Here is a 26,416-nt window from a genome sequence, read left to right as displayed (position 1 = left end):
ATGATTTTTAAAACAGTGTAGTGATCTCAAGAATGGAGATTCTTTTTTTGGTTTGGTTTGGTTAGGTTAGGTTTTTTTCCCCAAGACAGAGGAGCTGGAGGAAATGACTGAAGAGAGAAAAAACACTTTCCTCCCATAATTGATGCTGAGTCATTTCTCTGTTGGATGATGAGGCAGAAACTCAATTATGGCAGGAGACAGACTGTGATGAGGTTCATCTGGCAACAAAACCTTCATACTTGGAAAGCCAAGGTCCAAGTACAGATTGGGCTGGGAAATGGATTTTAAATCAGGCCTTCCCACCCAGGTGTTCCCTGTGTCTCATTTAGAAGATTCATGTGGTAATTTACCGGTGTTCTGCTTGGGGTGAAACAAATCTTCCTTCTCTGCTCATCCTTGGCTGGTTGGTCGGCTCCAGAGTGTCCTGCCAAGGGTAGGAGCCGTGGTGTGTGCTCAGACAGCTCTACTCTGGTGTAGGAGAGAGCTCAGGACTTCAGCAGCGCTGGCTTTAGTGGAAACTTGTCCCTGTGTCAGCTGCAAAGGCTTTGGAATCACCCCTGCTGTGTCCTACAGCAGCTGAGGGAAAGGCTCTTGCAACTTCTTCTTGCATTTGTTAAATAAATGTCTTCCCAGGAGTGTTCTGGGCAGGGAGCTTTGCCACAATATCCTACCCTGCACTTCGCCCTGCCTGCTAAATGAGAGACTGGTCTCCATATTTCAGCTTTCTGAAATATTTCTTCTAGTCCTTGGGGAAAAAAAAAATCAAAGATCAAACATTTTGATCAATGTACAGGGTTTTAGGATGTACTTTGTGCAAGAGTTTCATTGGGTTTCAACGATGATTTCTCTGCTCAGCTTTTGCCAAATGCTCAAGCTCTTTGTTTAGCTGCTTTGACAAAAAAAAAAAAAAAGTGTGTATTCAATTGCTTCACTGGATCAATACTCTGATTGCTTTCATCTTCCTTACAGTGATAATTCTCTGTATTCCTGACCCTCAGGGTACCTGAAATACACAGGTGATGGCTGCTCTACTTTGTCCAAAATGCTTTTCTGATGGAGGTGTCCCTGTGACAGGGTGGTCTGCTGGGAATAAACTCAGAGGTGTTCTCATGGCAGAGGGCTGGGGCACAAAGGAATGATGAATCAGAGCTCTTGGACACTGACAAAACAACAAGGTCAATTTCTTTGGAGTACTGCACCGCCTCCTCCATGGTGCCACAAATGCAGACCCAAAAAAGCTGAATTTGAGTTCTGTCAGCTTTGGAGTATTCACTTCTTTCTCAAATATTTATCACTCCCTCAACAGAGAGATAGGGATTGCACTGGATTAAAGGATTGCACTGGTTTTAAAACAAAAACCACACTAATATTTATTTTATCTTGGTGAGTTAGTGAAGGGAGTAGGGAAGATGCACATCCCTGAGTGTGACTAGATGGGAGCTGTGATGTCAATCTGATCCCTGGAGTGGGTGAAGATGGTAGATGATGTCTGGAAAACTTCTCATCCCATGCCCTGTTGCTAACAGCTCACTCTACACAGGAGGCCTCGGGAGTGGGAGGAAATGGCAAATCTTCAAGTGGAATGCATCTCCTCCCTCCCAGAACAGACTGAGCTGATTTTGGTAACCTGCCACAGCCAAAAAAACCCCCTGGAGTAACCCAGCCCCGTGCCACTTTCCAGCTCTTGCCAAGCAGCCACTGCCCAGAGCAGAGAAGCTCTGTGTCCTGCAGGCTTTGCTCCCTGGAGGGGCTGGCACAGCCAGAGGAATGTGCCAGGCAGGGATGCTCCTGGGGCTGAAACGTGCCTGGCAGGAGGAGCCCACTGTGCCCAGCACTTGTGAAAGCCCCCCTGGAATCTGTCCCCTCTGCAAAGCATCATCTGCTGCCTCCTGACTCTGTCTGCCCCGGAATCAGGAGGGCTCACACCTTTACTTTGAGGGTTGTATTTAGGGATTTTGTAGCTCTTTAAGTCTCTATTGTCTGCACAAAATAGACTGTGGGATTTGTTTTCTCTTAAAAAAAAAAAAAAGAAACTATTCATCTAGAAACCTTCACCACTTAACTTTTTTTTTTTTCCTTTTGTCTTGTAACTATTGGAAACACTGACATGGTCATACTGCAACCAGCTGATTACTTCCATTGCCTTGGAGAGAAATTATGAGCCAATTAAGCAGCCTCCCTTTCAGTCATGACATTAATGTTCTACAGCATGAACCTCTTTCTGGTACTTAGAATATGCTATTTCTAGTGAAATACATTAAACTCAGAGCATATTTTTTTTATCAGGCAGACCTTCAAATTAGTAAAATAATTGGACAGGTATGCTCAGTTTTTGACAGCAAAACATCCCAGTCTGAGTCACCGAGAAACAGAGATGCTACAAAAAGATATTTAAGACTCTACGTGTTCTCTTCCTATAACAATGATATGTGATATTTTTTGGAGCTATTCTTTAAAGTTTTTCTCTTCTTTTCTCCCTTGTTTCTTCCCCAGTATACCTTTTCAAAAGTCTAGCTACCACTAAAGAATTTCTTCATTTTTTTTAAATATTTCCTTCCGAGAAAACCAAGGAAGATTTCCAGAGATATTGTATTCAATTGCAATCATGTATTAATTTTTCTCAGAGAGAAGACTTTTCTGCAAAAAATATCTTGTGTCCATTAATAAAACCCCAATGTTTTGCTTTTTTGGGCTATTTATCTTTTTGGCTATTCTGTAAAAAGTTGAGGAGGAATTCCTCAGGATACACTGATGTGCATCCCAAGCTCTAAGAGATGTATTTGTTTAGGGTTCTCTCACATCAAGGATGCTAAAAGTGACTATGTCCGAAACAAAAGTGGTCACAGACAGGATTGTGAGCCTGGATCTGGACACCAGCCTGTTTAGGGCATAGTCACTTTTAGCATCCTTGGGTCGTGTTTGAAAATTAGGTTGGGTGTTTAGAGAAGCTGCAGCACGCTCACTGCGGCGCTGGGTTGGCTGGTCCAGGAAGGTTTCACGACCTGGTCAGACAGATCCAGGACAGACCTGATCCAGTGCTGGCAATGGTCCTGCTCCAAAGGCAAGGCAGGTCTGGAACACCAGGCCCCCTGATGTCCCTTCCAACCCAGAGACAGGGAAAAAGCTCTGTGGGAGCAGCACCTTGAGTGCTGTGTCCAGTTCTGGCCCCTCAGTTTGGGAAGGACGTCGAGACGCTTGAGCGCGTCCAGAGGAGGCAATGAGGCTGGAGAGGGGCTGGGAACACAAACCCTGTGAGGAACAGCTGAGGGAGCTGGGGGTGTTTAGCCTGGAGAAAAGGGGACTCAGGGATGACCTTATCACTCTCTACAGCTCCCTGAAAGGTGGCTGTAGCCAGGTGGGGTTGGTCTCTTTCTCAGGCATCTGACAGAACCAGAGGACACAGTCTCAAGCTGTAGGAAATGCAGGCTGGATATTAGGAAAAAGCTTTTCAGGGAAAGAGTGATAAAGTTCTGGAATGGCCTGCCCAGGGAGGTGGTGGAGTCACCATCCCTGGATGTGTTTAAAAAAAGACTGGATGTGGCACTGGGTGCCATGGTTTAGCTGAGCTGTCAGGGCATGGGTTGGACTCATGATCTTGAAGGTCTCTTCCAACCTGGTCATTCTGGGAATTCTGTGAAATGTCAAGTAAAGATGGATGCCAGCATCAGGCTGGGTGGTTGTTCCCTGCCCTTACCAGGTATGCATTGGAGAACAGGCAGGAAAGGGTTGTTCTTTGGCACCCTCAACACCTACAGCCCCAAAAGATGTTTGACAGCACCTATGGGCCCAAATGCTAAGTCCACCATAGACAGGTTATCCAAACATGTTTTATTTTGGAAACCACCATTCAAAAGTGAATCAAACCAGTAAAAATCAGGTTGTTGACAGCAGTTATGGGTTTCTGGGTGAGGCAGTTTTCCTTTTGAGTTAGACTGAGCTCTTTTCCACACAGCACATCCCCAGGCTGTCCAGGCTGCCCCTTCTGAGCTATGGCTCATACACAGCACACACTCTGCAGGAGCCAGCAGAGACAATGGCTGGGTGAAATCATGGCAGTTCTGGCCAGATAAGCTTTACACATACTGCAATTAGGAAACAAACACAAAAACTGAGCCCTGGTGAAGGAAAAGGTGCCAGAACACACACTGATATTTTTGCCTTGCAGCTTCTCAGACTTTGTCACTAGGAGAATCACTTCTCCTTACTTTTTTTTTCTCCCTGATGGATTTTTTTTCCTCTTTTTTTTTTTTTTTTTAGTTGTTTGCCTGAATGGATGGAAATCTCTGTGGCTTATTTTAGATATACGTTTAGTCTCCCTGGGATACTCTTTCAATAACTCACAGATCAGCAGTAGGGCACAGGTGTGTGTGTGGGAGAATTGACAGCAGGGAAGCTCAAATCTGTAACCTCTTTTCTGACATCTTTCTTTTTTTCTACAGTTTATGGTTGGGAATCAAGAATATTTTAAAATGTCTTAAAATAATAATATAGCCTAAGCGAGAACTGAGTAGGTGGGGATTCAATTTTTCCAATGCCAGTTACTAAAATAAAACAGATTAAGGATTTGTCAGAAAAACGTCAGCTTCTCTATGTTTTCCTCTTAGTGCATTAAAAAACGTTGATGTGGAAGCAAAATTCCCTATTCAGGAACTTTGGGAAGTTTAAGCAAAGAAAATGTCAAGTCCTGCAGCTCGAACCCAACCACCAGCAGGACAAACTGGGGCAAAGAGATTAGAAAGAAGCTTTGCAGGGGAGGTGAGGGCCCTGGTGCGCTGTCAAGGCCACTTGATCTCAAAAGGATCAAGTCTAGCAGAGTCCAGCAGAGGCCACTGAGGTGGTCAGTGCTGGGGGAGGCAGAGGGAGCTGGACTTGCTCAGCACAGGAAGGTACAGAGGAAACAGATCCAGACACTTTTTTGGAGGCACAGAGAAAGAACAGGATGCCACAGGCACAATTTGTAACCAAGAGGAGCAGCAATTAGGTGTTAGACACTATTGGGTTGCCCTTGTTCCAGCCACAGTCAAGATGTGCTGAAAAACCTGAGCACAGCAAATGAGAATTTCACCTCCTGGCTCAACCCAGGCTCCCCCACAGAGTCTGAGCTGCCTTGAGCAAATGCCTCAGTGCCTGTGTTTTGAGATCCTGCTTCAGGGGTGGGTGGGTAAAGCAGCACACTTGTGTCTGCATTTCCTGAGGCTTCTGCATGACAGAGAGCTGAGAAGAAGAAGATGAATGTCTCCTCGGGCTCAGGGGTAGTTGGATGTTCTTCTGAAATGCACAATTAAGATTTTTGTCCAGTCACACATCCAACACATCTTGCAGCCACCTCCTGAAGAGCATTAACAGCCTTCCCTCCTCTCACACTGAGCAGGAGAGCTTTTGGCAGGCCAATATCCAGGTGGCCAAAGGACATTGCTGTTCATTGTCCTTTGCTCTGTCACTGAGGTCAATTGAGTTCAGGATTGAAATTGCCCAGGTAAATTGTGTGTGATATTAGTCTTCAGTGGGAAGGGATGGGTCCCGAGGGATCTGATGTTATTAAAACTCCTCCATGCACCTGACCTCTGTCACTAAAAAAATGTTGGGATTTGAATGAACTCTATTTCAATCAGTGTAAATTCGAGAAAAACCCTATTTCTGATTTCCAAACTGTGCATAGTAGGAGAGAAGTGAGAATAGCAATTAATACTTTAATATCTGATGTTTGCAGAGCAGTAATATTCCTGCCACATTTTTATGCTTCATAAATTTTGTAAGGTAGAGGGATGCCAGTATTCAGATCCAACCTCCTGGCAAACAGAGAAAAAGTTGAAAAGCAAACCCTGTAGATCGGGCCAATTTTACAAAATTACAAATAAAAGCTTTCTGTAAAATTAACAACTGCTGCTTCATGCCAGGAACTCAGAGGAGTTGGATCCTGGCTTGGACCATGATGGGAAGGTAGATTTTAAGGATGATCCTTGTGTGAGGAGCCACAGAGCCAAATGGCTGGATAGCAGAGCTAAGTAAGGAAGTCAGCTCACTTTTACTGTGGGTTTGCAGGTGCACCCAGGGCAGCTTTCCTGCAAGTCAGCTGATGGCAGGAAACTCACTTTGCTGCCAGGAGCTGACAGGATGAGCTCAGGGAAAAACCACCCAGAGGTACCAGGAGAGGTGGGGCTGTGGCAGCATCTGCTGTGCCCTACAGCTCCTGTCCCTGCCCTCTACCCACACTTAATACTGCCTCCAAGAAACACAGAAAGAAAACTCCTGTTTTGTCACTTCAACACAGAAGGAAATAATATTATTGCATCAAAGGTTAGATATGTGTTGAATTATTTGGTCCTATTCATATAAGCAAATACTGTGTCTTGACTGTGACACTGGATACTCAACAACAGCAAGGACAGATTCTTTTTTGTAGAGAACTGATTCTCTAGGACTATTTCTGAGGAGCAGATCAGGAGCTCTGCAGCTGGATGCATGGTAACTCTCATGGCACAGGACTGCAGGACTTCCCTGCAGAAATTTTGTTTAGTATGTTGCTTTTAGGACATGCAAGAAGATCTCCATTTGGCTGTGTTCTCAAAAAGTGTACTTTGTCAGGAAGTTTCTGTGACTACCTTAATACCTCCATGAGTCAGGGATTTCCATGGAATTTTTTAAATCTCTTTACCTTTTGGGGTATTAGTATTGTTATTATAATCATCATCAAAATAGCATTTCTTTTACCTGCCTTCTTTCCTTCCCTTCCAAGCTCTTTTCCATTTTCTCTGCCCTTCTGCATTAATAAAAGGAAGAGACTAGAACACCCCTGCCTTGTGAATTCTCTTCCAAAATGTCTCCCAGTTACTATGGTTTAAACTGATGGTTTTCCCCTATTTGTATCCTGCCTTTATTTTTTAACACATGGTAAATATTTGTTGTGAGTCAATCGAGGCAGTACAGGCAAGGGTTTCAAAAGTGATAGGTCCTAGTCTGTGGTTTAGTAAGACACAAAAGTCATTCAGGGCCTGGGAAGCTGGGGTTCAGGGCCAGTAAGAGAATTCCCTCTGTACAGGGAGTTGAAAACCATATGTCACCACACTGTATTTGTCATCATGTTTATTTCTCTGGTTGGGCTTTTTTTTTCCAGCAGCCAAAAAGGCTTTTAGAGGAGAGATTTAGGTTAGATGATAGGGAGAAGTGCTTTGCTCAGAGGGTGGTGAGGCACTGGCACAGATTGTCTAGAGGAGCTGTGGAGTCCCAGTCCCTGGAATTGCCCAAGGCCAGGTTGGATGGGGCTTTAAGCAACCTGACCTAGTGAAAGGTGTCCCTGCTCACGGCAGGGGGGTGGAACCAGATGATCTTAAAGGTCCAAGCCATGCTATGACTCTGTGACCCTGTGATCCTCTGCAATTGAACTATAGCAGTATGGTGAGCTCGTTCATCGAGCCAGTTTAACAGAGCACATCCCACCACAGTGATTTCTGTAACAGAGAACAGCAGGGAATGCAGAGCAAAGAGCAGCCTCACCAATGCACAGACCTGCATTCTGTACTGCTGGCTCCAAGCTAGAGATCTGACATCTGGGAGGGGCTTCATGGAAAACTCCAGCCAGTCTGTAACACCAGGAGCAAGATTTCTGTGCAGTGGGAACAGCTCCTCGTGGCCACACTGCTAAGAGAAAGCCCTCTCTGCTATCCATGGCACAAAAGGGGAGCACTGCTGTAGTAAGGCAGGGAAATGGGAGAAGAAAAGCAGGTGATTGGATATCTCTGCAGGGAATTGAACAGAGCCATGGGCCACAGAGGAGCTGAGCAGCCCCCAGCACCGCTGTTATTTGCATTAGATCCCAGTTCCTGCAAATCATCAATGGTGTCATTGAAACTTTTAAAAATTCAGTCCCTTTTAGACATGAGGAAAGTGACTTTGCTTTCCTCAAGGTCTCCAAGTTGCTTTTTCTTTTAAGATGATGGGAAAGGGGCAGTTTGGGGTAAGAATTCCTCTTCCCCACAATGTGTAAGATTTTGCTCAGCAAATTGCCTGAGCAGTTCCTGCTGCCTGTTTCCCCCAGTGTCCTTAGCAGCACAGTCTGCTTGCCCAGCCTTTCCCCCAGGGCAGGTTTCCAGCTGATGTCTGCCTCATTTTTTCTGCAGACAAAGGGATTCACATCCAATCCCTGTTCTGGTTACTCCTGAAAACGAGTGAATGGGGATCCTGCACCAGTAGATGAGAAATTCCCTCAATACTCAGCATCTTAGTGCATTTCTCACTGCTGGGGGAAGTGTGACAGCAGTGATGAGGGGTCCCAGGTCCTAATGCTCTCTGAGCCCAGCTTAGCTGCCCTCAGACTCAGAGACTGAGATGCTGAGGGTTTTATCTACCCAAACACTGCCATCTCTCCTGGCAAAGTTCTCTTCTCCAACCTGGGGCTCTGGCAGAGGTTATTAGTGAGATGGGATAATTAGAAGACAATACTTATTTATTAATGTGATTCTGCTCTGCTTGGTCTGAGCTCCTGTATCAATCAGGGGCTGAGTCAAGGGTGGCTCTGCCAGGCCAGCCCATCCCTTTGGGCAAAGCTGGCCTGGATTTTGGCTTCCAGCCTCCTGCTATTCCTTGGATGGCTGCTCCAGAAATGCCTATTACAGGCTCTGGCCTCTGCTCATGGCTTTATTGCTGGCAGCACATGTGCAATAAAAACAGGCAGAGCAATCCTATCTTGCCATTTGTAATGAAGAGGTTCTTTTGTGGCTACTTCAGAGTTACCTGGAGTTGGTACCAGAGGCTGTAGACTCCACCTTTTAAAAGGTAAATTATTAAATAATTGCTCCAAAAGAAGTTGGTATTGAACTAAGTGTTGCTCTTCCAATTTTGCTTTTGAAAGTTATCTACATCTAGCACAGTCATGTTGAATGTTAGAAGATGGATTATCCTGGGGTGGGATTTTCCTTTTTTCCTCTCTCTCTCTCTGCAAGCTTTTACAATATCTGCAACTTAAAAAAAATAGAGATGAGAAGAAAAAGTACTTTAGTTGCTTTCTGCCTCTGACTGTGAAGATAACAAATGAATAAAAACCTAAAATCTCAAGACCTAGAGGAGCGGGAAAGAAACAAAACCTTTTTGTCGTCCCTTAAACAAATACATTAGTCCTGAGCAATAAAAATGAAGAAAATCATGATTCATACTCTCAAAGGTGTATTATCTGGAACATTTGAAAAATGTGATTTTTTTTTTCACTTTGTATTCTGAAAAAGGATCAGAAAATGAAAATTTATAACTTTCATAAGGACAGTTTTACAATTTTAATGTGCCTTGCTTTTTTTTTTTTTCTTTTTTAATATCAGCGCTGTGTATTTCTGCTGCTGCACTTCATCTCAGCACCCACATGGCAATTTTACAGGTTTCTCTTGGTGGTGTTTATCCAGCATAAGGTGAAGTATTTGGTTATCTCTGCCTTAGTCCCTTCTTCTCCTCTGGACCCCAAAATTAGGAGCAGCTCCTTGATTCCTGAGAGGATTTTACAGCGAGGGTGGTTGTGATGGTCATTATAACAAGGTGCAACAGACAGAAGCTGTTTCTGCAAGCTCAGATTTGACAGTGAGCAGAAGTCCTGCCCCTGGGTGGTACAGACACCCAGAGGTCTGAAGGATGCCTTCCCCTGGATGTTCCCAAAGTGCCTTCCCAGCAGAGTGTGATGCTGTGAGTCAGTGGGGTGGGATAAGCAGTGCAGGCCAGGTCCAGGCAGTGTGTTTTGCAGCCATGGAAACACAGCTGTTGATGGCAGAATTGTTGTGCTCTGACAGAGGCTCATGACTTTCCCAGTTTGCTTCCAGCCTCTGGCAAAGAAAATGGAGGCACAACGCAAACTTTGGGATGGGCAATGTGGGGTGAGGCACCATCCCTGTCCCTGCCACCCAAGCAGGGCACTGAGGCAGTCAACCCCTTGTCCTGTCATGAAGGAAGCTGCAAATTTGGGCTGTCTCAAGCACAGAGGACAGGTTAGTGGTGCCTTGTGAAGGCTGACCTAGAACAGAGATTAGACAGAGCTAAAGAATAAAGCAGGGATTTATTAAGAGGCCTCAATAGATCCACCTTGGGCAGCACAACCCAAAATGGTCACAAAATGGATAACAGGTCCTGGGGTCTCACACTTTTGTAAGTTTTGGTCCATTTGCACATTGGAGCTGATTGTCCAATCACAGCTTTAGCCCATGAAGTCCCATCCTTGTTTTCTCTCTTCATTCCACCATTGTTTATGCTCTTGGGCCTGAGATCTGGAGGGGCTGTCCTTGGTCCCCAGTTAGAGAAGGAATTGTTTTGTCTCCCTGCTCTGTGAAGAGAGCTCACAATCCCTTAATATGAAGCCCAGACTCACACACTAAAGCGGCACAGAATCTGAAAAATAGAAGAGCTAAAACCTGAGGCATCAGTAGTAGCTGAAGTAAAAAGTCCAGCTTTTCTACAAATGACCCAAGGAACAGAGCAGCATTACCCATCCAAACAACCCCAAATCTAGTTGCTGTTTGGGAGTTATTTCCAGTTGCTAACATCCTTGATGGGTAGCAGAAAATTAGCATTCCACAAGGTTAATGGTCTCTGCTGCTCCCTGAGCTGTCAATCAGTTTGCTCATTAATCCCTGGAAAACATCTTTGGCTGCACTGAACAGGGGATGTGAAGTGAATCTTAGATCTCTCTTGGACACAGGTCTGAGAGTGACAAACTGAGACAAGCCTGACACCAGCTCCTTCTGCAGGGCCAGAAATGCATGCTGTCCTTCCCAGAGCATCCAGCCCCGGTCACTCCGTGGGCTCAGAGCAGGTTGAGATCACAGGTGGGGCCATCAAGGGCACTAATTCACTGCTTTGTGTGTCAAACCCTCTCAGAGTAAAGCAGGAAAGATGTGCCCATGAATCAAGCAAGAGGAAATGCAGGAGCTCCAGCATTTCTCCATCCATAGATGGAGAATCCATAAATGTCTTTCTCCATCCTTTCTCTCCCTGTCCTTCTCCAGCCATAGACATCTTTTGCCCACGGTTTCAAGGAATAAAATGCAGCAAGATCTTTCTGATCACCGGGTTTCTGGTGAGGCTGCAGGGCTGTGGTGGCAGCCATGGGCTGATGTTTGCAGAGAGGAGTGGTTCCTGTGGAGTCAGGACTGGGCAATTGCTTCAGAATGCCCTGCTCCCAAATTTGCCAAAGGATCTGGCAACCCCCAGAAGAAATCCTGTGGGCAGAAACCCCTGTGAGCAGGACGTCCCTGGGGCAGAGCAGGATTCCATCCTCTGCATTCCCAGTTTCTTTCTGCTACTGCACAGAGGGATTTGGAGGCACCAGTGCCCCAAATTTCTAAACCCATGGAGTGCACTACTTTTTGCCCTCTTCCTAGGGTGGCTACTGTCACCAGCCAAGGCAAAAAACATTTTACTCTGCTCTGATGTAACAAGAGCAGGCTAAAACACAAAGGCCAAGCTGATGGCCAAGGCTAAGCCTGAAATTTCAAGCAGCTTGCAGATACTGCAAGTAAATACCCTGTTCTCCCATTGCTCATCCTTCTGTGCAATCCTGGTCGTGTTTTCATCTTGCTTGGTTTCCAGAATTATGACAACATGTGGGACATTAAAGCTGAGCTTGAAAGTGGTGCACTTCAGAGGACTTTCTAGGATTTGCATAACATGAGGGTAAATCTTTGAAATGGAATTTTGCTTATTTCCATATTACAGGAGCTGTTTTCCCCAGTCTTTTAAGTGAAATTGCAGGATTTCAGTGTGAATTGTTTGATAACTTGTTGAAAAAGAAGTCACCTCTTTCCTAATAGAATACTGGATCTACAGCAGCATGAAGGGCTGTATTCCAAAATGTGTAGTTTAGGCAAATAGGGAATCTACCCTCACCTCCTGCTACCATGTTTTGTCTTGTTTCTGAAAAACTTGAACACCATGCCCACAGGGGAGTTTTGGAGTGATTGGCTCATTTTCCTACTCTTCTCTCTGATCCTGACCTTTTGTTCAGATTGTGTTCACCACAAGCTGCCCTCTTCCTGATGCCAAAACTGATGCAAGGTGTCAGTGGGCAGGCTGGGTGCTTGAGGGAGACCCCCTGAAGCTCTTGAGACTTGGAAGTAACTCTGGCAAATGGAACCATCCTGGGCTCTGACTGGAATGGTCCTTGTGCCAGCCCAGAGGGTTTCAAAAGGAGCTGGACAGAGGAGCATGCCCATGTGCTGCTTTGGACTGGGGAGGCTGGAGGGGAACCCCCTCAGGAAATCAAAAAGACAGGCTGATACTTTCTGAGTCTATGAAACCCTGCTGGCTTTCTGGTTTCCTTAGACCCAGATTTAAATTTATATTTAAAAAGAAAGAAGAGCTTGGGGCTTGGTGTAATTTGCAACTAATTGGATCTTCTCAAATGCCAAGCGAAGAAACAAAGGGTCAGAAAAAGAGCTTTGTTTCATGTGGAATGACAAGAACAGTTGTGGGATAACACAGCCCTGTCCTGCTCCAAATTATTACTTACTCCTGTTTTAGCACAAGTCTTCACTAGCAATTAATTTGGCGCACTTTCAATTATATCAACTGACACATAATTAATTAAGATAGGGTAGCTGACCCCAGCTATTGTGGGTCACAAGTTTTGGGTATTCCTTCTGTGCATATGGCTTGTCTGTCTGTCTGGCAGCACCTTTGGGTGGGAAGGCAGCACAGAGGTGTCTCAGAGAGCTGGAAATGCTGGCAGGGATCACTACACCACAGTCCTTCCCTGCACCACGGAGCTGCTGCTCTCCCAACAAGTGCTGAGCCTTGAGCAAAGAGGGCAGTGGCTGGGCTTGGCTGCAGGGGCTGCTTCCTTTTCAGACAGATTGCCATCCTCTCCTGATGCTCTGCATGCTCTGCTCCTGAATGAGCCTCTCTGGAGCCCTTTGGCAGGCTGGCTCAGAGAGGGGCTTGCTCTGCTGCCTCCTGCCTGTGATGAGCCACGGTGAGGAGGAGTAAGCTCCTGGGCAGATGAGAGGTACAGGTTCCCAGGAAGATGAAAACAGCTGTGATTTCTCCTCACAGGGTTCCATTACAACACAAAACAGTGAAGAACTTGTGCTCTGGGGTGCATTACTGTGGTTTCTGGACAAAAGGCTTTGTCCAGGCTTCTTTTTTTCCTCAAGCAGAAAAGCAGCTGGACGTGGGATTGTGTCATGGGAGCTATCTCCGTCCTTAGAGGTTTCCAAGGCAAAGGCACAGCCAACCTGGAGCAAGAGGTGGAGAGTGGAGACCTGCAGAAGCTTCCACCCCACCAGCACATCTGTAATTGCTATGGACCAGCTGCTTCAGGGCCAGTATTTGCACTTGAATTAATTGAAACTTGGCCCCTCTCAGCTCTGGCTCCTTGCAGCATCCAAGGGCTGGGAGGATTAGGACTCCTCTTATCCAACTCAGTGCAGGCTGATGGGAAAGGGAAAAGGTTCCAGGAAGAAGAGGAGGAAAAAGGGGGAAAAGAAATCATAAGGGGATGCAACAGCTGGGAGGTTTCTTGCTCGAGAAATTAATGATCCATCAAAGAGTCTCTGCTATTTTCAGCTTGACAGGCAGGAGAAATACCAAGCTTGGATCACATGAGCTTGGAGCTGATTAAATTAAATGAAGGGATAGGTAGTGCCTGCTTGGGGTGGAGAGTGCAAAAAGCTCTTTGAGGAAGCTCACTTGTCTGAAGTGACCCAGAGCACAAAGGCAGAAAGATTTTGGGCTGTCTTGTTGTTTCGGGATGGGAACCAGCCTAGAATGTGAGTCCCAAACAAGAAGGGTTCTTGCAGGGAAGGTTTGGGTGAAAATCCTCACAGAAAGGATGAAGGTGAATAATCAAAGAGCACATAAAGACAATTATCTCTCTGGGCTCATAAAACACAGGGAGGAGATGAGGTGTCCCAAAATGTTTTTAAATTGACCAGAAAACCAAATTTTGACTAAATATTACTGAATTCAATGCATAATATTCCACACACTATATGTTTGGGTAGTTTCCTATGTATTCCATGAAATACAAAATTCACAGCATTCCTTGTTTTTCCTCTGCTGATACAATCAAGAAGCAGGAGCATATTTATTAATTACTTTTCTATGCTTCTGGTCCTTGGTTTATGGGTCCACAACTCACAGGAGGGATTAAGAGTCTCCAGTGGGCTTCTCTGGAAGGAAGTGGTTGAATTGATGGTAGCCTGTTTCCCAAATTATTGTCATTGCTGTTGCTTTAGTTAAAATGGAAGTATTGCGTGGCAAATGTGTTCCATCTGGCTCTGTGACTGGTGGAAAGCCAGTCACAGACTCTTCATTTGAGAAATAAAGTATTCAGAATTTCAGAGGTATATATGAGAGATGATTTAGCTATAGGACTCTATCTCTGTTGTCTTTTTAAGCTAATATTTTTTTAAAAGCTAATTAGCTTTTTAAACTAATATTTTTTAAAAACAATTACAAGTCTAGTTAAGTGTAAGTTAGTGATTCTTAAATATATCCTAACTTTTGTATTATCTTGCCAATTTCCAGCTGTTTTCAGAAATATTTCTTGTGTTTCAGCTGAAAAAGGCTGACTGCTTGGAACCTCTTGACATTAAATGTATTTTGGAAAATAATGTAAAAGCATTTCAGCAGCAGATTTTTATTTTCAGCTCAGCAGTTCAAAACACAGGAGTCTAGGGCTTCCAGCAAGTTCTGCCAAAACACCACCACTCCTTTCTCTCTGACCAGTGCAGCCTATTGAAATGAGGAGTTTAAATCAGCAAAGAGAAAAAAAAAACCTTCCAAAAGAAAATGCAAAAGATCTAAATGTTCCCAACAGTTTATTGAAAAGAAGAAGAAAAATTATCTCAAACTCACTTGTGGATGGATGTGTTTGACAACTGATGCTAATGCTCAGTGCCAGCCAATCAGTATCCTTGTCCAAAAGAAGGGAGGGAAGTTGATTTTTTTCCCCTAGTTGTTGCTCAGTGATGTGTCCATACATCCTCCATGTGGATGTATATAACAGACTGAAGCTGTTACACAAGCTTGGGGAATTCTGCTCCTTCCCTGCTCAGCTCTCCCACACAGGAGTGCCTGAGCAAGGTGCATGGCCACTGCTGCAAGCCAGTGCAAAAGCTTCCAATTAGGTATTTATTTATTTTTGGAGGCTGACACATACCTTATAAGTGTTGGGTTTTAAATACCTTACCAAGCAGATGATGTGCATAACAACAAAGAGATTTTGAAAGGATTTTTCCCTCTTGTGTAATACCTTGCAAAAAAAAAAAAAAAAAAAAGGTTTTTTTCAAATGTACTGCTGTAAATGGGAGGGCTTGTTGGATTGTTGTTCTTGTTGTGTTATTCATCATTGCAGGAATTGTGGCTGAAGCAGCAATTTTCCAGCTAATAGAATGGAAATCCTGCCTGCATAAAAAACCTAACAAAGCACCTGGAGAGGGCTTGTTGAGAAGATGCAAGAAACAACCATGTGGGATGAAGTCTTTCAGAGCAGTGTCTGTCCAATAAGCTGCTCCATTTTGCATAAGCTTTTCAGAGAACTGATGGGTATTTCAGTTTGTGACTCGGGAGTCAGGGAGATTAGGAAAAGCAAGACAGAAATCCAGCCTCCAAGAGGCTCTCAGAGACGGAGGGGGATGCTGTGTTGAGTTCTGCACCAGGTCCAATCCTGCCTGGCTCTGTCATGGACACACAGCCACAGTGCCAATTTCCAGGGCTGGGAGAGGAGGCTGAGCCTGAAATGTGGCTGGCAGGCCAAGGAATCCTCAGCTTTGCCACTCAGATTCAAGTGGATGGCGACATATGTACGTACACAGCATCCATATGGCACAAATTAAATTGAGAGGGGAGTGAGCAAAACAATTTTCCAACAAACAAAGTAAATGAAGACCGTGCTTTCTTGACAGCAGTGCTCAGTCTAGAAGAATACTGATTCATATTTCTTGGAATGAGAAGTGCTGGGGAGGGAGATGCCATATTCTTCATTGCTGTTAATGTTTTATGCATTTTTTTTTTGTTTGCTTGCTTTTTTTTTTAATGTCATAACTTAAGTTCTCATAAAGCCATAGTGGCATTTTTAATGCTTAGCCAGCCATTAGATCATATTTTTTGTAGCAAGAAGATTTTCTGATGAATCCTGTTCCACAACAATTAAGAGATCACCAGGACCCTTGGGCGGGTGGAAAAGACAAAGCAAAGACCAGAAGTGGTGGAGGAACAGCCAAAGTCTGAGAAGGAGTGGAAAACAGCCAGACAGGAAAACATTCAGGTAGGGCTGTTCTCACCTATTTTTTTTTTTTTTCACATAGATATTTGCTTCTACATTCCTTGTACTGAGTATTGCTCTGCTAAAGGACAGCAAGCACAGCTTTGTGAAACTTGTATGTAAACCTTGCTGTGGGAAATGCTTTGCCTGGACTTGCAGTGGCGTTTGTGGTACTGGTTCCTGTGTAAATCCAGTATCAGGATGGGTGACTCACATGCAGGCTGGCCTTTCCAGCTGCCATACTGAAATCCCTGGTGTCTCAGCAGTGACTCACAGGAGATGCTCAGCTTCCTGTCAGTCAGTGATCCTCACCTTGCAGTCTGACTCCTGCCATCTATCCAGCGTCCACAGAGGATTCTCTAAAGGCTCTGTCAGGTACTTGAACTTGTGCTGCAAAGAAATTTAAAAATGAGCAGCATAGCTAAATCATTCTGACATCCATGAGTGCTCAGTGAAGTGACAACCCCCTGAAATCAGAGCAGTTCTGAATGGCCAATCGATGGAAAGTGAATCTGCATTAAGATGGGTGAGAGCCCTGCTGTGCTGCACTTTCATCAGAGACTTAAGATTTTGTGCAGTGAGAAAGAGAGACTTTGCAACAGTCAGAAGACAGAGGCATCACCTCCTCCCTCAGTAACTCCAGACTGTCAGCACAGAGACCTGTCCCCATCTTCCACTCTCTGACTTTATCCCTGTCTATCCAATTGGCAAGTTTTTCTCTGACTGCAAGGCAGAACAACTCATCTAGCCAAAGCCAGCATCTCTAAATTGTATCCATGATTCATTTACTGTCTCTGTGTTTCAATCCAAAAAGGATTTGCATGAAATCCCAGAGCGTGCAGTGATGTATAGATGTGCTATTATGGGAACAGTCTGCAGAGGACACGCAAACCTTTTCAACAGTGTTTGCCAGGACAGAACAGGCTGTGATGGAAAAGGGATCCACACCCAGAGCGTGGCTTTGCCCTTGGCCTTGAAAGAGAGATAGGATCAAACTCCATGACTGGAAAACCCCATCCCATCCCATCCCATCCCATCCCATCCCATCCCATCCCATCCCATCCCATCCCATCCCATCCCATCCCATCCCACTTGTCCCAGAAGTCTGGGAAGGACGTCGAGACACTTGAGCGCGTCCAGAGGAGGCAATGAGGCTGGAGAGGGGCTGGGAACACAAACCCTGTGAGGAACAGCTGAGGGAGCTGGGGGTGTTTAGCCTGGAGAAAAGGGGACTCAGGGATGACCTTATCACTCTCTACAGCTCCCTGAAAGGTGGCTGTAGTCAGGTGGGGTTGGTCTCTTTCTCAGGCAGCATCTGACAGAACCAGAGGACACAGTCTCAAGCTGTAGGAAATACAGGCTGGATATTAGGAAAAAGCTTTTCAGGGAAAGAGTGATAAAGTTCTGGAATGGCCTGCCTGGGGAGGTGGTGGAGTCACCATCCCTGGATATGTTTAAAAAAAGACTGGATGTGGCACTGGGTGCCATGGTTTAGTTGAGGTGTCAGGGCATGGGTTGGACTCATGATCTTGAAGGTCTCTTCCAACCTGGTCATTCTGTGAATTCTGTGGATTCCTCAGAAGGGGGACTAATGCAGGGACCTGTGTGACAATGGGTATAGCAACCAGTTATTTCCTGCTTTCCCTCTAACTCCTATGGACATCATTCCCTGGAGCGTGTGGCTGGCTCCCAGCTCTCCCATGCCTTGCTGGCAGCTCAGACCCCCGTTGCCATGGGGCTTACCCAGGGCCCAGGAGACACAGGCTCCCAGATGGATGTTGCTCCCAGCCCAGGTCACTCTGCTCCTTGCAGAAGATATTTCCACCTGCAGCTCAATGCTTGACATTGGGCTATTGAGATATTTCCATTGAGCTATTGAGATATTTCCATTGAGCTGTTGAGATATTTCCACCTGCAGCTCAAAGCTTGGCTCTGTGATCTTTGGCAGGGCACAGTGACCCGACTCAAGGGCAGCTTGACTAAAATCAAGGTTGTGTACATCAGTCATTGTGCTGAAGACAAAGGAGGCAGACACATGTCACTGCAGCTCTGATGGAAAGCTGGGCATGCAGAAAGACAGCAAGGCTCAGGTCCAATCATAGAAGAGGCGGGGAAAAAATAAATACATTTCTGGAAGCTTCATGACAACCTGGAGAACTCCAACAGCTTCTGAGATCAATCCTGTAATTTTTGAAGACCCTCTCATTTGTGGGCCTTAACTTTGTTTATTAAGCGAGCCAAGGTCATGCAGGGGACGGTTTACACAGAGCAACAGCCCACCCAGTAAAACCAAACCAAACCCACCCAAAACCCCCCAGCATAAAAGACATGCAGGATGACTAGATGGCTCTATCTTGAGCTTTTATTAACATTTCCAGTGACAGACCTTCAAGCGCTCTCTATAAATAGCAATTAGTTAAACTTTATAGTTAACTGACATGACTCCCAACTGCATCAGACAATCAAGCCTTCAGGTAAGAGTGCAGCAGCCACAAGCATGGCATGGATGCTTTTGGACAGAAATACTCAGCTCTTTCTGTAAATTATTGCCCCATTTCCTCCCAGCTGGCTGAGAGTGTTGCTGCAGTGATATCAGCTAAGCCTGTGCATGTTTTTTTTCACAAACACTGCACAGCAACAGAACAGGTAGAGTTCTCAAATGACACCGTGACTGGGTTTCAGCTCCGTGGCAAGGCTATAGTTGTGTGTCTCCTCAAATATCTGCTGAATAAAGCAGGGAAATAGCTGAAGTCCTTCTGTTTGTTTTCCTTGCTACTTCCTGTCAACTAGAGATTAATAAATCATTGCTAAATGATTGTGGCTATGAGTGATACTTGTGATGAACCTTTGATGACAGACTGCAAAGGGAGACCATACACGAGGGCTGTGTGAGCTATGCTACCACAAAACTGAGAAATGAGGAGATCTGTGGGGTTATTATTCATAAGCTGTGAAGAGCTGGGCCTGAGCAGTGCCCAGGAAATCCTGTTCCACAGGATTATGCCATAACCACAGTGCATAGCTAAGCCTAAGCAGGAGCCCGTGGGACCAGCACTGATGGGATCTGCTTTCCTTTTTCCATCAGTGCTCAAGGTACAACTTCCAGCTTGGAATAGAGAAGTGGCTGGACATGAGATTTCTTCAATGGCACCTTTGATTGAAGGACCTGTGCCTAAAGGAGCAGACTGATTTAACTGCAGTTTGGGGCATCATCTGAAGAGAATTAAAACTCATTAATTGTGCCCCCAGAACAGCTATTCAGGGCAAAGAGGACTACATCTGCAGGGACTAACCTGTGGCTAAAACAGCGCCTCAGCAGGGCAGTGAATCGCCCTGACTCACTCATGCCTGTTCAAAGCTGACCAAAACCATAGATTTGTGTTTTACAGATGATTCTGAAACCCCTAAACTGAGGTCGTTGTAAGGGAATGTCACTGACTTCTGGTACGATGAAACAATGGCACTGGGGTGGGAAGGGAGTTGGGAAAGAAGAAAAGATTGTGGGTTCAGCAAGATAACTTAAATGCTTTTAGTTTCTACCTGCAATATAGAGAAATTCTGAAGGAAAAGTCTGGCAGCATTGAAAAATCTAGTGTTGAAAACATTAACACTTTTATTCTAGAGTTTGTACAGGACAGGATTTGTGAGGGTCTGTGGACCAACGCCCCTCTCAAAGAAGAGTCAGCTTCAAAAGTAATTCAGGAAAGAAAGGCATCTTGTATCCCAGCACAACCAGGTTAAGAACAGGCTGCTTTGAGTGGAGGCATCCTTTTACACGAAACCAGTTCATATTTCCATCAGACATGTTCTCATACAGCACAGGCAACTATTCCCACTAATTTCAGGGGACTGGCTAGCTGCTGTCAGGATGGAGCTGCCCGGCTGCTCTCTGGGTCTTTGAGTGCAAATGACAGGGAACACGTTGGGTACAGGACAGGTGGATCCTCACATTCAGGAAAGGGAAAAGTGATACCCTCCTTTCTCTTTTTTCTTCTCCCTATCTGCTGAGCAGTTCTTGGTCAAGAATTGAACATATTTTGTCTGTTGAAGCCTTAGTGTGTTCCACACATGAGATGAGGGAGGAGGGGAGAGAGCTGCTCCTTTTCAGTCAGCTAATCTGTTACCTCTGCAAAAAGGCCATTTGAAAAACAGTTGCCATTGGTTTGATCTGCAGTTGTTTTCCTTTAAGTTATCATCAGTGGTAGAATATGCACAGAGCCTTTTTGGTGCTCAGAACAGTTGAGAGCAGACCTAAATTTAACCCAGCCCTTTGGCTTTCTCCTTTGGGAGAAAAGCATTCCTGATATCAAAGGCCAGGGTTTTGATCAATGCTATGCTGAGAAAAACAAGAAAAGAACCTTCAGGCAGAGTTGTCACCCTCGTGGGAAGGATGACAGAGTATGTGCTACATGCACTGGGTGATGTGTCCCAACCCCGTGCTCAGTGGACAGCACAGGCGAGCCTGAGCTCCAGGTCTTACTCATTATGAATATTTTTACTTTTTACAGAAAGGAGAGGGAAACAATTTTCACACTGTCTCCCTGCCATCACGCAGCTCTGACCTATCATGCTCTCAGCAAGGATGCCAGGACTGAAGGAGTCCTTCTGCTCATTTCCCCTCTCCAGTGCCTGGGGGTGGGCTCCCAAGAGCCATGAGGAGGCAGCAGCTGCTCAGAGTCACCAGTGCTGCGCTGGCAAACTCAGCACTGCAGCTGGGCATCAGACACTGCTCTGGAGGGGTGCACATTTAGCATCTGCACGAATCCCATGGAGTCTGAAACAGGTTTGTGCAGCCTGGTTTGATTTGTTCAGCCCAAAGTGCTGACCCACAGGAGCCTTGGACCAAGGAGAGTTCTTGGAGGGCAGGTGGTTCTCGCCAGATGTTAGAGGCAGCCTAGGAGACATTAATATTTTTTATTCTGAAAACTTCTTGCAGCTCAGAGCAACCTTCCCTGCCAACCCTTTTTCACCCTGTGCCCCTGCACAAAGGCAATGAGGCTGTCAGAGCTGAATGAGTGGTAGGAGAGGGCAACTCTGCTCTGCTTCTGTGTGCTCAGGAGTGGGAGGAGGAAGAAGCCATGGAGACTGCCAGCATCCCTGGCCTGGATGTAGGTGCTGCAAACTTGCCAACTAGGTATTCCCAGTCTGCTCTGAGCAGCTGAATAAGAGCCCTTGGCTCACCTACTGCCACTTAACAGCAGGCAGTCTTGTTCTGAAGAGAGGCAACAACCTGGCAGCAGCGTGGTTACAAACCAGGGTGTCACTGTTGGCTTATCTTAGAAGCTGGGGCATGGGTCAATTAAAGCCTCCTGGGCTGGAGTGGGCAGCAGGACCAGGAGCAAACACAGGCTTTCTAGAACTCCACTGCTCCAGCCAGGCTGTCTCTTCCCCCTGAGATGTCACAAGGGCAGCAGAGACACTCCTGCCTCGCTGTGCTGGCTAAGCCTGCTGCACAGACACTCACAGGGTGGCTCATGAATCCAGGGAACCGGTGAGATGAATCCATGAATCCATGAATCCAGGTGAGATTCCCCTCTGGGTCTCTCCTCTCCCCCTTTGGTGCCATTGGTCCTGCTGCTGGATCCTGTGTCAGATGGAGTAATGCAGGGTCAGTGGTTCAGGTGTTGCTATTGGAGATCCTAATTATGCCCTTGGATACCTCTCATCACACACGTGGCACACACACCTTTTTTTGGGGTACAAGAATGCATTTGCAGCAGATAACCACGTTCACATGGACAGCATGTCCTCCAGATTCCCTCCCACACCCTCCCCTCCAGGAGGGAGCTGACCATCTCTGACCAAGCAACACAGCTCCGCTGTAGAACAGGTAACACTGTTCCACTGAATCTGCACCTGAATAAACTGCAAGACCTGCACCTGAATAAAGTGCATGAATATGTCTGTTAGACACATCTGCTGGGCAGAGATCAAAATCCATCGAATAAGCTGTTAAAGCAAAAACATCTAGTTCAACTCTAATCTAACATGACTCCTAAAATGCTGATATTTCTACTGTCTTTCAAAGAGTTCATATCCTCTGGTTTTGCACAAAAGAAATCTGCAAGTGATTCCTACCACAGGCTACAACCAGCTCTAGATGAACCTTAGTTTCTTTTCAAGCTTTAATTGGTGAAGAGTGGAACCAATCCATCTAGCACAGACTTCTGGTAACATAATTAGTTAACAGAGGTCCTTTGTCTCCTTAAACTCAAAAATATTGCATTTCCCAAGCCCTTAAATGGATAAAAAATTAGGTTCTCTTTTGGGGTTGTTCCAGTGTTAGCATGTCAGATTTTTCAGAGAGCTTATCTTCAGCACCAGCACAACCTGCCACTTAAAATGAAACAGTGGGGATGTTTTATTTTTTCATGCTTGGTCTGAAATCAGAGGTGTTCTTAATTAATGTTTCAAAATGCTCTTTTAAAAGGCTATAAACTAATTAAAAGAATGACAGGAGATGTGGTATATTACCAGTGCCAAGTATGATTCAGACAAACTGTCACTAGAAAATGGCTCTGACAATTTAAAGTTCCCCAAAATCTATTATTAAAGCTGTTTGGTCTTCCCCCCCCGCCCCATCAGCCACAGTCCTAAACATAATCTCAGATCAAGCAAAACACAAATTACTGTGGAGGCCTCCATTGTGTTTTTTTCTGTTCTCTGGCACTGGAAACTTCTTGGATATAGGGATTGTAGCTAGCATCTCCACTCACAGAGTGGGATGATTGCTGAGCAAACGGGTTCTTCCAGCATGGCTGGTCTAAAGGAGTGTAGGAATCTCCCTCCTTCTCTCTCTCCTATTTCTGTTTCCAGTTTGCAGAATGATGTAGTAAGGGAGCTGTTCCAGCCAGTCCAACATCTCATTGCTCTCAGCTCTGTATCAGCAACATCAGTCTGAGGCTTCATCCAGATGGGGGGAAAGTTCTTCAAAAGCTTTTGAAATTGGGGTTTCCAAAGGGCATTTTGGAGGTTGAGGGGGATGGGGAGGGGGGGAATCTCCTTAACACAAAAGTGGAGGGGGAAGAAAAAGAATATTTTAGTGCAACACAAAGCAAATGTGCATTATTCTTTCAGTCTTTACTTCATTTGGGGGGGTATCTTTCTTTCAAATCTGTCCATTTAAAGCCTTGCAGGTTATTCTGCTCTGCAGACCCTTCTCATAACCCTGAGCCCTGGAACTATTTTTTTAGACTATGCCTGAAAAAACAAGTCCATTTCTATCCTTCGAACTCCTCCTACAAATTTTCTTCTTTTTTGGCTGGCATCCTACAAATAAGCTCCCACTGCTGCTCTTTCATCATCTCCCAGCTCTCTCTTCAGTTAAGTTCTTGCTAATAAACTGAAAAACAAGCAGGGATTGACAGGATGGGATCTCTGCTCAGCCACCCTGCAGTGGCTGGTTTTAATTGCTCTGTGTCACCTCCTGCTTCCTATCCCCAGGCCAGAAGTTACAGCAGCTTTAATGCAGGGTGCTTTTCTCCTGCAGTATTAGATGACCTCCTGGCAGAGGGGCTTTAGTCCTCTGCCAGCCCCTCCAGAAGCTTTTCTGTGTCCTCGTCCTGCTGAGCACATGGGGCACCACCAGACCCGAGAAGGGCTCCCCCCGAGGGCTTTGTGTGTCACACTTGGGTCTCTCTCAGGGACCTCACCCCCACTCTTCATCACCTCAGTGTCACTGTCTTGATTTGAAGAGACAGATGTCTGCTAAGGAAGGCAGGGGCCTCCCTTGAAACAGAGAATGTAAACCCCCTCCCTCTGAGTTATAATCTTGAAATTAAGGGGCTTTAAGGCAAAGATATGGGAGTAGGAATAACAGTTCTTTATCAGGGAAAAAGCAAAAATAAAATAAAAATGCAGTAATACAAAACAACACTGACAGAGTCAGAATATGACCTGGCACCCTGTGGGCCAGGTGGTGGCAGCAGCCCCACTGAATGGTGGCTGCATTGCTCCTGCAGGGACAGGTGGGGCTCTGCTGGAGCAGGGATCCTGGAGAAGGTGTAGTCTTCCCCTGAAGGTCCAGTGGGGGTGTAGATGGGCCTGGTCTTCCTCTGGGAATGCAGTGGGAAAAGGCTGCCTGTGGTGTTCCAAATCTCAGATTATATCCAGGTAGGAATGCTTGGCTCCTCCCTCTGGGTGGGGCATCTCCCAATGGGATGATGGATTTTATCAGCCATGCAGTGGCACTCAATGGCCATGAACAGAAGGGATCTCCTGGAGGGAGGATTGGTTGTGGAAGAGATAAAGAAAACTGCCCAATGAACAGAAGATAACTGCTCAGCCTGTGACAGCTGGCAATAGAACGCACACCCCAGCTACACCTCGCATTTCCAGCCTAAGGGCTGACCCAGGGAAAGTGAGCGCTTTCTCAGAGCCCTGGAAATTGCTGCTCCTCACTGGCTGCACATGGGGATTGTCCCATGGGGAAGGGTAAGGAAGAAGCTTCAGTGGGAGTTAGAGAGGAGCTTGACCTAAAAGTAGAAAAGGCATGGAAAGGGGTATCACAAGGGTGGAGAAGAGGGGAGAGAGCTGGAGGAGAGTTGCAGGCAGCAGCTCAGGTGGCTGCAGGATATGAAAATCCTCCCACAGCTCAGATTTGCCTAGCAACTCTTGGCTGACAGCACTGCTGGTGCTCTGCCATACAGATGCAGCCTCCATCTGATGGGGAATGGAGGAGAAGGGGGATGTAGGGACACATCCCAGCCCCGGGGAGATCCGTGCCCAGTACCTTGAACAGAGGTTGCAGAGAAGGCACTGACCCCATGTTTGCCCTGTCTGCTCATGATGCTGACATGGTGTCTGCCACCCCCTCAGGGATGGCTCCTTCACAGTGCCACAGTGCTTGGAGGGCAGTGTGAAACAGGAGCCCAGCTTTCTGTCCTGCAGAGTCCCTCACCCCTGGGTACACAGGGACGGGGCACACGTGCCATCTGCATATTCCCTAGTTACAAACACCAACGGTGAAAACTGCATGCCAGAGAAAAGTGCTAGTGGAAATTAACTCTTTTAGCCTTCTTTTTTTATCTCTGGTCACAGCAAAGTTAAAATCCAATTTTTGACCTACCTGCAAATCTTCAGCTCTCCTGAGAGAGTGTGAAATATGTAAGACCCCCACGAGTCTTCCATTCCAACACAATGGCACAAATCCCCCAGTTTTTGTGCCTCATTAGTGACAGGTTGTGTTGTTAAAGTAGTACAAGGTCCTCTGAGAGACTGAATTGTCCCCATGCAAGATAAGAAAAAGTCCTGAGTCACAGACAGAGGCAAATGTCCTTGGCAGCAGTGGTGACAGTAAAGGGTGATGACACCAGACCCTGGGGCTGCTCTTCAAAGGCAGCTGTGGGGGAGGTCTAAGAAACAGGGAAACGCAGCTGCTGGCAAAAGGAGAAGGAAATCTGAGGTGTGTGACAAGGCCTGGGCTGGAGAGATGTGGGTCTCCTCGGGTGAGGAGGTGCAAAGTGGGAGGAAAGGTTTGCAGGGGCCAAGCAGAGCGGTTCCCAAGCAGCAGGAGCACACAGCAAGGGCCGATGTCTGTGGCTTTGGGAAGGATGGAAATACCCATGGGGTGTGCTGGAGAGGATTTGTACCCATAGTCTCTGTTTTGTCCTCTTCACTTGTGGTTCACTGGAGCTCACAGTGCCTCCACCACAGCCCCAGGCCCTCTCAACTTCTCTTCTCTTCTCTTCTCTTCTCTTCTCTTCTCTTCTCTTCTCTTCTCTTCTCTTCTCTTCTCTTCTCTTCTCTTCTCTTCTCTTCTCTTCTCTTCTCTTCTCTTCTCTTCTCTTCTCTTCTCTTCTCTTCTCTTCTCTTCTCTTCTCTTCTCTTCTCTTCTCTTCTCTTCTCTTCTCTTCTCTTCCCCCTGGTCTGATGTGCCTGCAGAGCTTTCCCTTCATCCTGAGACATGTGGAATGGGGCTCCTTGCTCCGTCACTGCCAGCCCCAGTGAAATCCAGCACCATGCACACACTCAGCATTCAAGGCAATGCTGCTGTGAGCTTAAAGAGAGCACCAAGCTCCTCTTTCTTCCCCTCACAGGACTGTGATTCCTTTGGCAGAGCAGGGCAGGGTTTGACAGGTCTCACCAGGACACCTGGGTTTTGAAAACTTGCCAAGAACTCTGCAAGAAGACTCCTGGCACACCCACTCTGTCCTGAAGGCACTCACCCATTTTGTAATATTT

This window comes from Fringilla coelebs (genome assembly GCF_963513975.1).
Source record: "Fringilla coelebs genome assembly, chromosome: 3".
Taxonomy (NCBI): Eukaryota; Metazoa; Chordata; class Aves; order Passeriformes; family Fringillidae; genus Fringilla; species Fringilla coelebs.
The sequence above is the reverse complement of the archived record's forward strand: the minus strand, read 5'-3'. Positions refer to the sequence as shown.